The 14,309-nt window shown below is 45.5% G+C and overlaps 1 protein-coding gene across 1 annotated transcript in view; it reads left to right on the top strand.

The window, feature by feature from the left end:
• Positions 1-890: 890 nt before the first annotated feature.
• The window catches only part of DRD3 (dopamine receptor D3), a 96,141-nt gene continuing 82,722 nt past the window's right edge, over positions 891-14,309 (top strand). Inside the window, exon 1 of the mRNA XM_004002934.6 lies at positions 891-14,309. This exon is cut by the window's right edge and continues 19,463 nt beyond it. The gene's annotated coding sequence lies outside the window, so the exon portion shown is untranslated.

Raw genomic sequence — 14,309 nt, 5'->3', positions numbered from 1 at the left:
TCGTGTCCGACTCTGTGCGACCCTATGGACTGTACCCCTCCAGGCTCCTCTGTCCATGGGATTCTCCAGGCAAGAATACTGGAGTGGGTTGCCATGCCCTCCTCCAAGGGATCTTCCTGACCCAGGGATCAAACCTGTGTCTCCTGCCTCTCCTGCATTGACAGGTGGATTCTTTACCACTGAGCCACCGGGGAAGCCCCCAAATGAGAGCAACATCATATAAAATGTTAGAAGGGTTTCAAATCTGGGGATTTTACCGAGTGCCTTTCATACATCAGAGGCTCCAGCCTTGGAGTCCGTCCTCCCTCTGCTGGTGGCATGTGACCTAGTGGGACACTTAAGCATGGCTGGAGGTAACGTGACTCACACAGCCTGTTCAGGGTCACACCCCCAGGGAGGAGACAGTCAGCATTTGCATTCTTTAAATACTTGATCAACCAAGAGAACTCATGTTGCCAGCCACCACCGTTTGAGAACCAGGAACAGGAAGGGGCCCCACTGAGGTCAGGCGGCTGGTGTGCAGGTTGATTTGCAGGGAGGACATTCTAAGCATGTTGCTGCTCATACTGGGGATCCAAGCCTGGGGAGGTTAAGATGTGTGGGGGGTTTTCAGTCACTCCAGCACCTGTGATGTGAGAGGCTCTCCTGACAGTAGTGGGTAGATCCACAGGCACCATATATCCTGCATTGCTTGGATTGTGCCACCCAGAGAAGACTACCCTTCCCAAAATGCCAATAATACTTCTTTTGAGAACCATCTGTAGACTTTAGACATCAAAAAGCCTTTACTATTGTTTCCCAACCTGGTAAAGTAGGCTTTGTCCTTTCGCCTGGAGGCTGGGTTGCAGTGACAGGCATTGGTCCCTGTGCCTCCTTGCCTGGGCACCACATCACCCTTACTTGGCCGCCAGTGTAGAGGGGGCAGGAGGCTCGTGCATGCTCTCTGATCAATAAAGCACTGACTTCAGACCGCTATGTGGTACCCTTGCTGTTAACTGGCATTTGGCATCTTGCCTACAGGTCGATGCCCCAAAAAAGCCTGCTCAAGTAAAAACTCCTTGGGCTTTCCAAGGGGAATACAACCCACTATCTTTGAGGCCCAATAACGCCATTGTCCCTCTCCCAACTCTTTCCACATCCCCAGCGCTTGGAGAATGCCAAGTACGAAAGGCCCCTAAGTCTTGTCAGAAAAACAAAAGAAAATAAAATTAATGAGTCAACACTATCTGTGTTCTTGCTATGGGCTAGGCTCTGTGCTAAGCTTTGTATATACCTTATCTCACTTCATGCCAAGTGACATAAAATAAAGGTCACCTTAGAAAAAGGCATTGCCAGTCATGCCAATCACACCCCTCAGTCTTTGTGGGTGAGTCTCTGTTAGACTGAAGCTGCACTTGGGCCACCTGAGTCCCCAGAATCCCTCAGGTCTCAGCAGCTGGGGAGGCAATGTGGCTAAATTCACATTTATTCCAGGGCCCACACAGGGATGACTTCTCTCTCACGTGTCTTCTGCCATTAACAGAGATAAATCCAGGGATTGTCATTACAGTAATGGCCTCTGTGTCTAAGAGGAGTTAAATAGAAAGTCAGCGAATGTCAAATATCTTGAAAAATCTATTCACCATGAAGTCACCTTCTAATGTGTTCCAAGGAAACAATAACATCCATTTTCACTCCAGACACTACTCTCCATGGTAAATAATATCACGAGGTGACTCTATCCTATAAGTCCCCAGAAATTGTTTCTAATTATTGTCAGAGGCACATCAATTACCAGTAGAGCCTCCAGGCAGCCCTCGTCATGGCTCTGATTAGAAACATGCTTTACTTCCATTTTTCCTGTCAAGCCTCTCAGCCCTCTACATATTTAATTGCTCCATCTTGGCAGTGGGCCTGCTTTCTTCACTCTCCAGAGCTTCACTCTGAAGCTCTCATGGCGAAGTCGGCGTCTCGTCCAGTCCCAGCCTGCACCTCACCCTCCTTGAGAAGTGCCTCAGCACCTGCCAAGGGCTTGCTCAGTCCTTTTAAAAACACTGGGCTCTAGTGACCCAGATAACTGATAAAACTGCTTCAATCATTAAAAACATACCACTCTGGGCCATGTACTGTGTCTTAAGCACATTTCATACATATTATCTCACTGAATCTTCAGAATGACCCTGTGAAAGAGATATGATGATTTGCTCCATTTTCCATTTGGGAAAACTGAGACACAAAGAGGTTAAATAATTCTCCCAGAGTCACTTAACACACAAACAATGGAGGACCTGCAGCCACCATGATGGAGGCTATCTGTCTGTCTGCTTCTGTTCTTCCAGAGGCCCTGTGTTGGGGGTGAGTTGGGCCTCCTCCCTACGTCCCCTCCTGATTGCTAACCTCTGCATCCCTCCCACTTACTACCTGAAGATTTTAATTAGTCAGACTCTTTCCAAAGCTATTTCTTCTATCATAATTCTTGGTGCCTTCCACATCCAACTAGACTTCAGGGAGTTGGGCTCCAGAAGACACCACCTATGTAAACCACAACAGGAAGTGGAGGTACCCAAGGGTAGCTGTCTGGTAGGGAGATGCTCCTCCCAAGGGCTGCCCCCCACCACGTTATTTCGGCTCCTCTCCTCCAGTGACTTTGCTGTTACCATCTTGGCCAGCCAGCCCATGTTTAGGCCCCTACCTGGACATTACCAGCTGCAATGCAATCCACTCTCTATTCTAGCATCTCCCTCTGAGACCATTGCCTCCTCTCTTTTCAGCTTATCTTTTCTAGACTCCCAGCTCCAACAGTTCTTGTACCACACCAGGACCAATGAACCATTGTTCTTGGCATCTTATTATTTCCCCTCACCCTTTCCCTACCTTCTGCCCTCTTACCCAACTTAGATTCCATCACTGGGTAGCTCTGTGTAGCTCAACAGCCTCAACCTGCTCCTTCTTTGTTGTACCAGTTTAAGACAACTGTCCCTTTACTCCATACCTGCATCTGAGCAGTTGAGCATGACTGAAGGGAGCAGCCTTGCTGACTGATCTCACTTTGGTCTTATCACAAGCCTCAAGGGGGGCCCCAGTGCTGCCTGGCAACCTGCTGTATTTCCCTCATCCACTGACTTTCCCAGAATCATTTCACCTGTTTGTCTTTCTCTTCAAACCTCCAGCACCCTCTCTTCCTCCTCAAGAATGCTCAGCTGATAACTTCACTTCCCGTTTCACTCAGAGAAAATCTGAGCAACCAGAAGAATCTGCACAAGCTTCTACTGTCACTTCTACATCTTTCCACACTTATGTCCATGTATTACCCTTAACCTTCCCATCTGCTGCTATGAACTGTCCGTCTTCCTCCTAACGCCAGTCTCTCCTCTTTGCACTATATCCCCTCTCCTCATGCCTGCTCAATGGCATCGCTTTTGTACCAGTTTTCTTCTCCACTGAATCCGTGTACCAACATGACGCAATTTCTCCAACCAGAAACACAAACAGCTCCCTTTGATCCCACATCTAAATCAAACTAAAGCTCTATTTCTGTTCCCCTTCACAGCAAAACTCCTTAAAGTCTCTTGACTCACTCTCTCCCATTCTTCTTTTCTGTCTTTTCTTGAACACATCACAAGTAGAGGTTTTTCCCTCCGTGCAACTAAAACAGCTCTCACCAAGGTCACCCATGACCACTCAATCTTAAATGCAGTGGCAAATTCTAACTTGACCTTCCAGCAGCAGATGACTCAGATGCTCACCCCTTCCTTCTTAAATGCTTGGTCCCCTTCCCTTCCAGAGCTCCACCCTCTCACCTGCTGGTCATCTCAGTCTCCTTGACTGGTTCCTCCTCATCTCCCTCATCATTTAGATGTTGGAATCTCTTAGGGTTTTAGTCTTCAGGTTTTTTCCCTTCTCTGGCTACAGCCACACCTTGGGTGACAGCTCCAGCCTCTACCTCCCCTTTGACATCCAGACTCTTGTGGTCAATCAGCTTCCTCTCCATTCCTGGAACATGCTGAGCATACCTGCCCCCTGGGTCCGTGCCTGCTGCCCTCTCCTCTGAGATTCTCTCCCCTAGATGATTTGTTCCTTTCAGTCTCTACTAAAGACTCACTTCAGAAGTAAGCCCCTCACACCTAGCTGAGCTAACATGAAACTATCATCACCCTCCACTCCCATCCTCCCTGCCCACCACCCAAATGTATTTTTCTCTGTAGCATCAATCTCTACCTGGAATATTACAGGCTCAGTTGCTTATTTAGATGTGTCTCCCTTCCCTGGAAACTAAATTCCACAAGAACGCTTTCCTATAGTGTTTGATTCATACCAGGCACTCCTTTAAAATGCCCTTCTAAAAAAAAATATTTATTGGACTGCTCCAGGTCTTAGATGTGGCATGCAGGGTCTTACTCAATTATGCCATGTAGGATCTAGTTCCCTGACCAGGGATCAAACCTGGGCCCCTTGCACTGGAAGTGTGGAGTCTTGGCCACTAGACCACCAGTGTTAGTCTCTCAGCTATATCCGACTCTTTGCTACTCCATGTAGCCCACTAGGCTCCTCTGTCCACGGAATTCTCCAGGCAAATAACACTGGAGTAGGTAGCCATTCCCTTCTCCAGGGGATCTTCCTAACCCAAGGAGCAAACCTGGGTTTCCCGCATTGCAGGCAGATCACTTTACTGAGTGAGCCACCAGGGAAGCCCCTTAAATGTACTTTGACTGAATGAATGAATTTGGCATTTGAACCCGTATCATCTGAATGTGGTGGCATTAGTCAGAACAGCAGAAGAGGGACATCCTTGTCATGGAGGACTCCAAAAACTATTTGAGAATTTGAAAGCTAGGAAGTCTCATCTTGTAAGGACAGAGCCAGAAAAGCAAAAGCTGTTTATTATAACTTTATTTTTGCTGCCTCTCTGGTGGGCTGAGAAGTCCGAGTTACACATCTGTGTCACTACAAGAGATGCAAAACACCCCTGAATCCCGAGAACGTGTAATATCATGTGACAAACTGCACCCAGAGATCATATGGGCTTCTTACGAATCTTTTTTTGTAAACTCACCAATTTCAACTGACATATGCTCACCCTACCTCCTACTCCTGCCCTGAAGTATTTTCCCCATCTGAACACACCTGTGCCCATCCATGAGCAAATCTGGGCCCATACAGACAATACCATCTTGCCCTGCTTAGCTGGGAAATGTGTCCATAACACTATAATCACAACTGCCATCTGAGCAGAGCTAGATGGAATCAGTGCACTCATTGGTCTATTAAAGTAAGGATGGGTTTTTCAGCCCTGCTGCTCTCAAAAAAAAAAAAAAAAAAAAAAGAGCTAATCCTTTTTTTTTTTCCCCACTTTGCTTTGCATTCACCTAGATATTCGTGCCAGGACTTGCATGAGAAAAACACTTCTTTCTGACCCCTGTAGTGATCAACTGATGCCTTGAAGCAGGAAATTTGATTGCCCCCATCTCAGGCTGAGTCTCTGTTTTACCAATCACAGAATGACTCAACCCCTTTTTAAAAGCCAGCTGTGACCATTGACTCAGTGACCTCCTGTGGTGGTGAATTCCGTTTAAAAAATAATAATGAAGAAATCAGCAAGGTTATCAAAGCCATTAGGCTTCAATTCTCAATCCTTTGGGGGCTGGAGGAAATAAAGCAAGTTGGCCAGACCTGAGGAGTTGATGACAAACATCTCCCTCCTCCAGAAGCATCTTGTAACTCGTCCTACCCCCAGCAGTGACTTCCCAGGGCGGCTCTTCTCCCCGCTGCTCCCCATCAGCAAGAACGTGCTGACACACAGGCTGATGAGCGGCACCAAAGCTCAGCCAGTGTGCTCTTCCAGGCTCGAACCCCACAGCTTGTCATCTCCTGCGGTCACATGGCTCCTGAACATTCACTCACTGCTCACACGAATCGAAAAGATAATCAAAGGAAAAACTCCGCTGACTCACCCCTGCCTAGACCAGCACGGGGAGTGGTCAAGTGTGCGTGTGAAATATTAGCAGATTCTAATCTATTCTTTGCACCCAGCTCGCGCACTCGTGCTCTCACCCTCTCTCTCTTTTCCTCTCTTTCATTTTTCAAAATAAATAAATAGGTAAATGAATTTGGGGTTGGCTGAAGATTTCAGCTCAGTGACTGCTGTGCAGATGGATCCTGCTGAAGCTGGTGCTGGCTCTCTGGGGAGTAGCATGAAATGCTGGTTTTCAAAACCTGAGCAGCGTGTAAATGGCAGCTAAAAAGGAAATGCAGATTGGTGCTGAGTGTTAATTGTCTCTTCCTCTCTCCTTCACACACTTCAGAGGCTGTGTGCTGGCAGAAGACAGGAAAGCAGGCCTGCCCCCTCGTGGGGTGGTTTTTTTTTTTTTTCTTTCAAGCTGGACTGAGAGAATAACACCTAGAATCCAAGTCAAAACATGGAACGGGTTTTTTTGTTTTGTTTTGTTTTTTCTTTTTTTTTTTTTTCAAGTTCTCATCTGATGAAAGTCAGAGAGGTGGCACCAAGCTCGTCATGAAAGTAAGATTCTGCTGGGAAGGAACTGATGAGATGTGACATAGAACGGGGAAGCAGAATGTCTTTGTTTTGAAATGACAGGCGATAAGCTACGGGGGTGCCTGGTGAGATTTTAGTCCATAACTAGGTAGCAACCTGTCAAATGCAGGCCCCTTAAATGCATCACAAGAATTCTCACTTGAGATGATTTCAATTCCAGCTCTGCGTGTGTGAGTGTGTGAGCACATGCACGCACACACAGCAAACATAATTGAATGCCCAAGCCCCAGGTACGTCTGTAAAGGGTGCAACGGTAATCACACTGGGGCCAGAGTTCTCATTCCTTCCCTCAGCTTCCTCGCTTAGGCATTGACAGGTCAGCTTCAGGACCACAGCCCAGGCTCAGCACCATTTATTTTCATCCCTGAAGATTTCTATAAGCTTTCTCCCAAGATTTTCACCAGGCAGAACCTCGATGATCTATCTTTTCTAGATGAAGTGGGGTTATTTAAAGCTATGCAGCTCCAAAAAACATGAGGGCAAGGGCTTCCCTGGTGGCACAGCTGGTAAAGAATCCACCTGCAATGGAGACCTGGGTTCAATCCCTGGGTTGAGAAGGGAACGGCTACCCACGCCAGTATTCTGGCCTGGAGAATTTCATGGTCTCTATAATCCATGGAGTCACAAAGAGTCGGACACGACTGAGTGACTTTCACTTTCACTTCCCTTTTCAACAGAGAAGCAATGGGGAAAATCAGTTAGCAAAGAGAAAAGAAGAATCTGGAACCTTCTCTTAAAAATCATAAAATCCCCAGGCCCCACCTGAGCCATGGTCCCTGTGTCTCCATGCATTAATGAAAAGGCTGTTTCTCCCTGCTGCTGTTGCCAGAGTGCCAACCCCACTCTGGCTTGCCAGTTGGAGGCAAAGATAAGCAATCATGAGTGAAAACAAGTTATTATCTGTATCCATTGTCCCCTGCATGACCAGGGATGTGCAGGTGAACTGCTCCCCACCCATGCTCTTCACTGGCAGGACCAAGAAGAGCATGTAACAGGCAGTTTCCAAAGACAAGGGTCCCTCCCGTTGCTGCCTTCAGCTTGGCTGAGCGGTGTGCTCCACACTCCAGCCTCTCCTAGCACCTTTCCTAACCAGGCAGAGAATGGTCTCTGCCGAGAATGGGAAAACGAAGAGACGGATCTTGCTCCAAGTACAAAGTGACCTCACTCAAGCTGTGTGTGTGAAGGAAGCAGATAAAGAATGTACTTTCAAGGAATTGGCAAGGACAGTTCTTATACTGCTGCTGCTAAGTCGCTTCAGTCATGTCCGACTCTATGAGACCCCGTAGACGGCAGCCCACCAGGCTCCCCCGTCCCTGGGATTCTCCAGGCAAGAACACTGGAGTGGGGTGCCATTCCTTCTCCAGGTTCTTATTCTAGCACCCCAGAAAGAGCTTCCCAGGCTAGAAATGGAGCTCAGGTATGGGACATGGGACTAGACCACTGGTCATCTCTCCTTAGAAGCACCTCTTAAATCCGAGTCCAATCAGTTACCTGCCATCTTCTGGATAAAGTCCAATTTCCCAAACCTATTTCCCTCCCTCAAAGGGAATGGCCACCATATACAGGTCACCTGGACAGAATGACCACAGTCACCACAATAAATGGGAGGCGTGATGGGTCGGAGAAGGCAATGGCACCTCACTCCAGTACTCTTGCCTGGAAAACCCCACTGATGGAGGAGCCTGGTAGGCTGCAGTCCATGGGGTCACTAAGAGTCGGACACGACTGAGCGACTTAGCAGCAGCAGCAGCAGCAGTGATGGCTGCCACTGTAGACCACGATGTTAGCTAAAGGGTTGTCGGGCAGGACTCAGTCTCCCTGGGAGACTCTGTCCCTGGAGGGGGAGCCCCAGCATAGATGTCTATGAGCTTATAACTCACTGTCCCCGGAGTAGGGGAATAGAATGGGGTGGATGTTTTATTTTGTCTCAACATTTTCTTGATTACAGTGGTTTGTTAAGAGCCTCAAGCAAGGTCGGGAAGCTGCTTGAATGCCCCTCACTGCCTAGTGAGTGCAGAAGTGAGCTGCTGTCACAGAGACACTGCTTCTGGTTAGTGACACGAGCTGGCGGCTCCATGTGTGTAGCCTGGTGCCCGGATGACCGCAACAACCAAAAGAAGAGACATGGTCCCTGCTGCCAATCCAGCCCCTCCCTTAGGTGACCAAAACAGAACCATTGTAAAGCCGTTTTCTGAAGCTAGGGGACAAAAATCAAAACTGAGTATTTTGGGCAGGAAGACCTGCTTTTTGGGGGTGGGTGTTGATTGAAACAGGACATGGAGTGATGGAGATGCTCTCCATCTTGATCCTACGTGGGTTACATGAGTGTCTGTATTTGTCGAAAGTGATCAAACTGGGATTTCCTTGGTGCTCCAGTGGTTAAGACTTTGCCTTCCAGTGCAGGGGGTGCAGGTTTGATCCCTGATCAGGTAACTAAGATCCCACATGCCTCAAGGCCAAAAGCCCAAAACATAAAGCAGAAGCAATACTGTAACAGATTCAATAAAGTCTTTAAAAATGGTCCACATCAAAAAAACAAAAAAATCTTTAAGAAAAAGGTGATCCAACTGTATATTCTGTTTGTTTCACTATAAAGTGAAGTGCAGTGTTAGTTGCAAAGTCATGTCCAACTCTTTGTGACCCCATGGACTGTAGCCCACCAAGCTCCTCTGTCTATGGAAGTCTCCAGGCAAGAATACTGGAGTAGGCTGCCATTCCCTTCCCAAGGGGATCTTCTCAATCCAAGGATCAAATCCGGGTTTCCTGCATTGCAGGGAGATTCTTTACAGTCTGAGCCTCTGAACATAAATTATAATTTTATTATAAAAAAGCTATTCTACTCCTAGAGGAGGCCACATGTGGGATAATTTTGATAGTCCTCAGCTTCAACCTACCTTTCTGGTACCAACTGGAAAAGGGCAGCCCAGAGGTTCCATTCCCGGCTCCCTGTGCCTTGCTCTGTGCAGTAGGTCACATCTAGGACTTGGAATCCAAAGCCTGCATCTGAAGCCCTGCATCACCCTCATCATGCCTGTGACTTCTGGATTGTCCCTCCATCTCTCTGAGGCTATATCTCGTCATCTTTCTAATGGAAGGGAATGATTCCTGCCTATAATATTATTGGAGGAAACAAAAAATAGTGTTTCATAAACTGGGAAGAGCTATAGGAATACAGATTGTACTCCACCTCAAAAAGATCATCACTATTTAGACACTTGCCTAAAATGGACAAGCTCCTTGGTATAGTGTTAAAAACTCCCACTGGACAGTCTGCTGTGAAAACCTCTACAAACAAGATATAACTAAATAATCAGAAGCAGTATGGGAGTATAAATGGTGTATCTGCCTTGGAGAAAAGTTCGTTCCTCAAAAAGTTAAACACTGAATTATCATATGACCCAGCAATGCTACCACCGGGCATACACAAAAATAATTGAAATGAGAACTAAGACAAATACCAGTATGTGAATGTTCATAACAGCATTGTTCGCAATAGGCAGAAACAACCTAAGCGTCCATCAACAGATGAATGGGTAAGCAAATTGTGATACACAGTATACATATAATGGAATATTACTCAGCCCCAGAAAAGAATGGTGTTCTGAAACATACTACAACGTGGATGAACCTTGAACTTTAGGTGAAATGAGCTAGACATAAATTTTTTTAAAAATTGTATAATGTCACTTACATGAAATATCTAGCATGGGTAAATTCATGGAGACAGAAAGTCATTAGAGGTTGCCAGTGACTAGGGGAAGGGAGGAATGACCAGTTGTTCCTTAATGGGTACAGAGTTTCTGAGATGATGAAAAGGTTTTAGAAATACATAGAAGAGCTGATTGAATAACACTGCAAATGTAAATAATGTCATTAAATCACACATTTTTTAATTATTAAAATGGAAAATTTTTTATGTTATGCATATTTTACCACAACTTTTAAAATAATGACTGTCTTATAGTATGGTAGATACTCAATAAATTGTAATAGTAAATAACCATCAGCAGAGACTCACGTAGAAAATAACTTAAATGCCTTGGCCTATAGCCCTTTGGATCTGGGATGTGAAAAAGGTTATGGAGAGGGTGAGGCAGGTCAAATTTGCTTTTATCTACAGCTGCTTTCAAGACCGCCATTTCTGAGGTGCTACATTATCCAAAAACTCATAGCACTACAATCAGAGAAAGAATGTAGGAAGACATTAATCTTTTCCTTATGATAGTTTGGGGGACAGACATAAGCTCAGGGTCTCAGGCAAAACTTATGCAAAAGTACAATTTGCCTTTATTAGATCATCTTCTTTCATTTTAGTTCCCTTCAGGATGTGAAGTGTTCCCAAATCCCTCAGGTGTCTTTTGCTAATGGCTACTTTCCCAAGACAATCGAGACCAGCGGTTAAGGGCTCAGGGCTTGAACCCAAGCCCTCTGGGATTTGAACCCCAGCCCTGCCATTCCTTCAGTAAGTGACCGTGAGCTGGTTACTCAACCTCTCTAATGCTTCGACTTCTTCCTCTGTAAAAAGAGGAGAACAACGCCCAGCTCATAAGGTAGTGTAAGCTATAAACCCAAGAATGCACATAAAGGATTTAGGAAGGAGCCTGGCAAATATAAAAGAGTGCAATAAATGGCAGCTAATGTTATTTTAGAGCACTATTACTCTCCTACCAAGGCTTATAAACACCTGTCTGTGTAACTTTAAATGAGGGAAGAATGATTTAACTTTAGTTTCCAGGTATCTGATGAACAAAATAGGCCATTTATTTCTCCATTCAAACATTTAATGGACACTTGCTATGTGAATGCTGTTCTATTGTATGACTATACAATCTTGCTTTATTCAGCTGTTGAAGTAGGGTAGAGAAAGGAGGTGTGAACTGGATAATAGTCAGGGCTACCATCACTGTAAGAATTAGATGAAGTTCCTCAAGCAATTAAAATCTTCCTGGTAGCTTCTAGTATCCAGGTCACCTTATGTCACAAACGTTTTTGAAAAGTCAATATGACTGTGCCAAAATCTTTAAATAGAGCATAATGAAATGCTTCCTGGGTGTGAGTAATTATGAAGACCAAGTCTGTTCTAACCTTCTTGGTAGGAAATAAGACTTATTTTGGTACTGTTCATGATGATTATTCAACAGCTGGACCAGAAGGCAAAGTAACCGCTGTGTGAGTGTTCAAATTCTGTAACAGTCCAACAGACAGCTTTTCCTTCAAGAATAGAAAGAAATAGCAAGAAAGGGCAACTACAGATCTTTCTCAACTTGTGATGGGGTTATATCTCAATAAACTCATCATAAGTTGGAAAGTATCCCAAGTCAAAAATGCCTTTAACTACACCTAACCTACCAGTCAGAGCTTCACAGGTGGCTCAGTGGTAAAGAATCTGTCTGCCAATGCAGGAGATGTAGGTTCGACCCCTGGGTCGGGAAGATCCCCTTAGAGAAGGAAATGGGAATCCATTCCAGTATTCTTTCCTGGGAAACCCCATGGACAGAGGAGCCTGGCAGGCTACAGTCCATGGGGTCTCATAAGAGTTGGACGTGACTTAGTAACTAAACAACAACAACAGCCTACCAAACATCACAGCTGAGCCTAGCCTGCCTGAAACCCACTCAAAACACGTTAGCCTACAGTTGGGCAAAATCATCTAACCCATAGCCTACTTTATAATAAAATGTTTAATATCTCATATAATTTATTGACTACGGTACTGAAAGCTCCCCCTTGCCCAAGTTCAGGGCTGGCGGCCGAGAGGAGCAACCCCATGTCCAAGGAGCAGCAGCTGTGCAGGCGCAGAAGGGCTGAGAGGAGCTACTCCACGTTCAAGGTCAGGAGGGGTGGCCATGAGGAGATACCCCTCATCCAAGGTAAGGAGCAGCGGCTGCTCTTTGCTGGAGCGGCGGTGAAGAGATAGCCCATGTCCAAGGTGAGAGAAACCCAAGTAAGACAGTAGGTGTTGCAAGAGGGCATCAGAGGGCAGACACACTGAAACCATAATCACAGAAAACTAGTCAATCTGATCACACGGACCACAGCCTTATCTAACTCAATGAAACTAAGCCATGCCATGTGGAGCCACCCAGGATGGGCAGGTCATGGTGGAGAGGTCTGACAGAATGTGGTCCACTGGAGAAGGGAATGGCAAGCCACTTCAGTATTCTTGCCTTGAGAACCCCATGAACAGTATGGAAAGGCAAAAGGTTAGGATACTGAAAGAGGAACTCCCCAGGTCAGTAGGTGCCCAATATGCTACTGGAGATCAGTGGAGAAATAACTCCAGAAAGAATGAAGGGATGGAGCCAAAGCAAAAACAATACCCAGTTGTGGATGGGACTGGTGATAGAAGCAAGGTCCGATGCTATAAAGAGTAATATTGCATAGGAACCTGGAATGTTAGGTCCATGAATCAAGGCAAATAGGAATTGGTCAAACAGGAGATGGCAAGAGTGAATGTCGACATTCTAGGAATCAGCGAACTAAATTGGACTGGAATGGGTGAATTTAACTCAGATGACCATTATATCTACTACTGTGGGCAGGAATCCCTTAGAAGAAATGGAGTAGCCATCATGGTCAACAAAAGAGTCCAAAAGGCAGGGAAACTGAAAGTGAAGTCGCTCAGTCGTGTCCAACTCCAGAATACTGGAGTGGGCTACCATTTCCTTCTCCAGGGTTTCTTCCCAACCCAGGGATTGAACCCATCTCTCTTGCATTGCAGACAGATGCTTTACCCTCTGAGCCACCAGGGAAGACATGCAGTACTTGAATGCAATCTCAAAAATGACAGAATGATCTCTGTTAGTTTCCAAGGCAAACCATTCAATATCATGGTAATCCAAGCCTATGCCCCAACCAGTAACACTGAAGAGGCTGAAGCTGAATGGTTCTATGAAGACCTACAAGACCTTTTAGAACTAACACCCAAAAAAGATGTTCTTTTCATTATAGGGGACTGGAAAGCAAAAGTAGGAAGTCAAGAAACACCTGGAGTAACAGGCAGATTTGGCCTTGGAATGCGGAATGAAGCAGGGCAAAGGCTAATAGAGTTTTGCCAAGAGAACACACTGGTCATAGCAACCACTGTCTTCCAACAACACAAGAGAAGACTCTACACATGAACATCACCAGATGGTCAACACTGAAATCAGATTGATTATATTCTTTGCAGCCAAAGATGGAGAAGCTCTATACAGTCAGCAAAAAACAAGACTTGGAGCTAACTGTGGTTCAGATCATGAACTCTTTACTGCCAAATTCAGACTTAAATTGAAGAAAGTAGGGAAAACCACTAGACCATTCAAGTACGACATAAATCAAATCCCTTATGATTATACAGTGGAAGTTAGAAATAGATTTAAGGGACTAGATCTGACAGACAGAGTGCCTGATGAACTATGGACAGAGGTTGATGACAGTGTACATGAGACAGGGATCAAGACCATCCCCATGGAAAAGAAATGCAAAAAAGCGAAATGGCTGTCTGAGGAGGCCTTACAAATAGCTGTGAAAAGAAGAGAAGCAAAAAGCAAAGGAGAAAAGGAAAGATATACTCATTTGAATGCAGAGTTCCAAAGAATAGTAAGGAGAGATAAGAAAGCCTTCATCAGGGATTAGTGCAAAGAAATAGAGGAAAACAACAGAATGGGAAAGACTAGAGATCTCTTCAAGAAAATTAGAGATACCATTGGAATATTTCATGCAAAGATGGGCTCGATGAAGAACAGAAATGGTATGGACCTAACAGAAGCAGAAGATATTCAGAAGAGGTGGCAAG

This window comes from Ovis aries, chromosome 1 (assembly GCF_016772045.2).
Source record: "Ovis aries strain OAR_USU_Benz2616 breed Rambouillet chromosome 1, ARS-UI_Ramb_v3.0, whole genome shotgun sequence".
Classification (NCBI taxonomy): domain Eukaryota; kingdom Metazoa; phylum Chordata; class Mammalia; order Artiodactyla; family Bovidae; genus Ovis; species Ovis aries.
The sequence above is the reverse complement of the archived record's forward strand: the minus strand, read 5'-3'. Positions and strand labels throughout refer to the sequence as shown.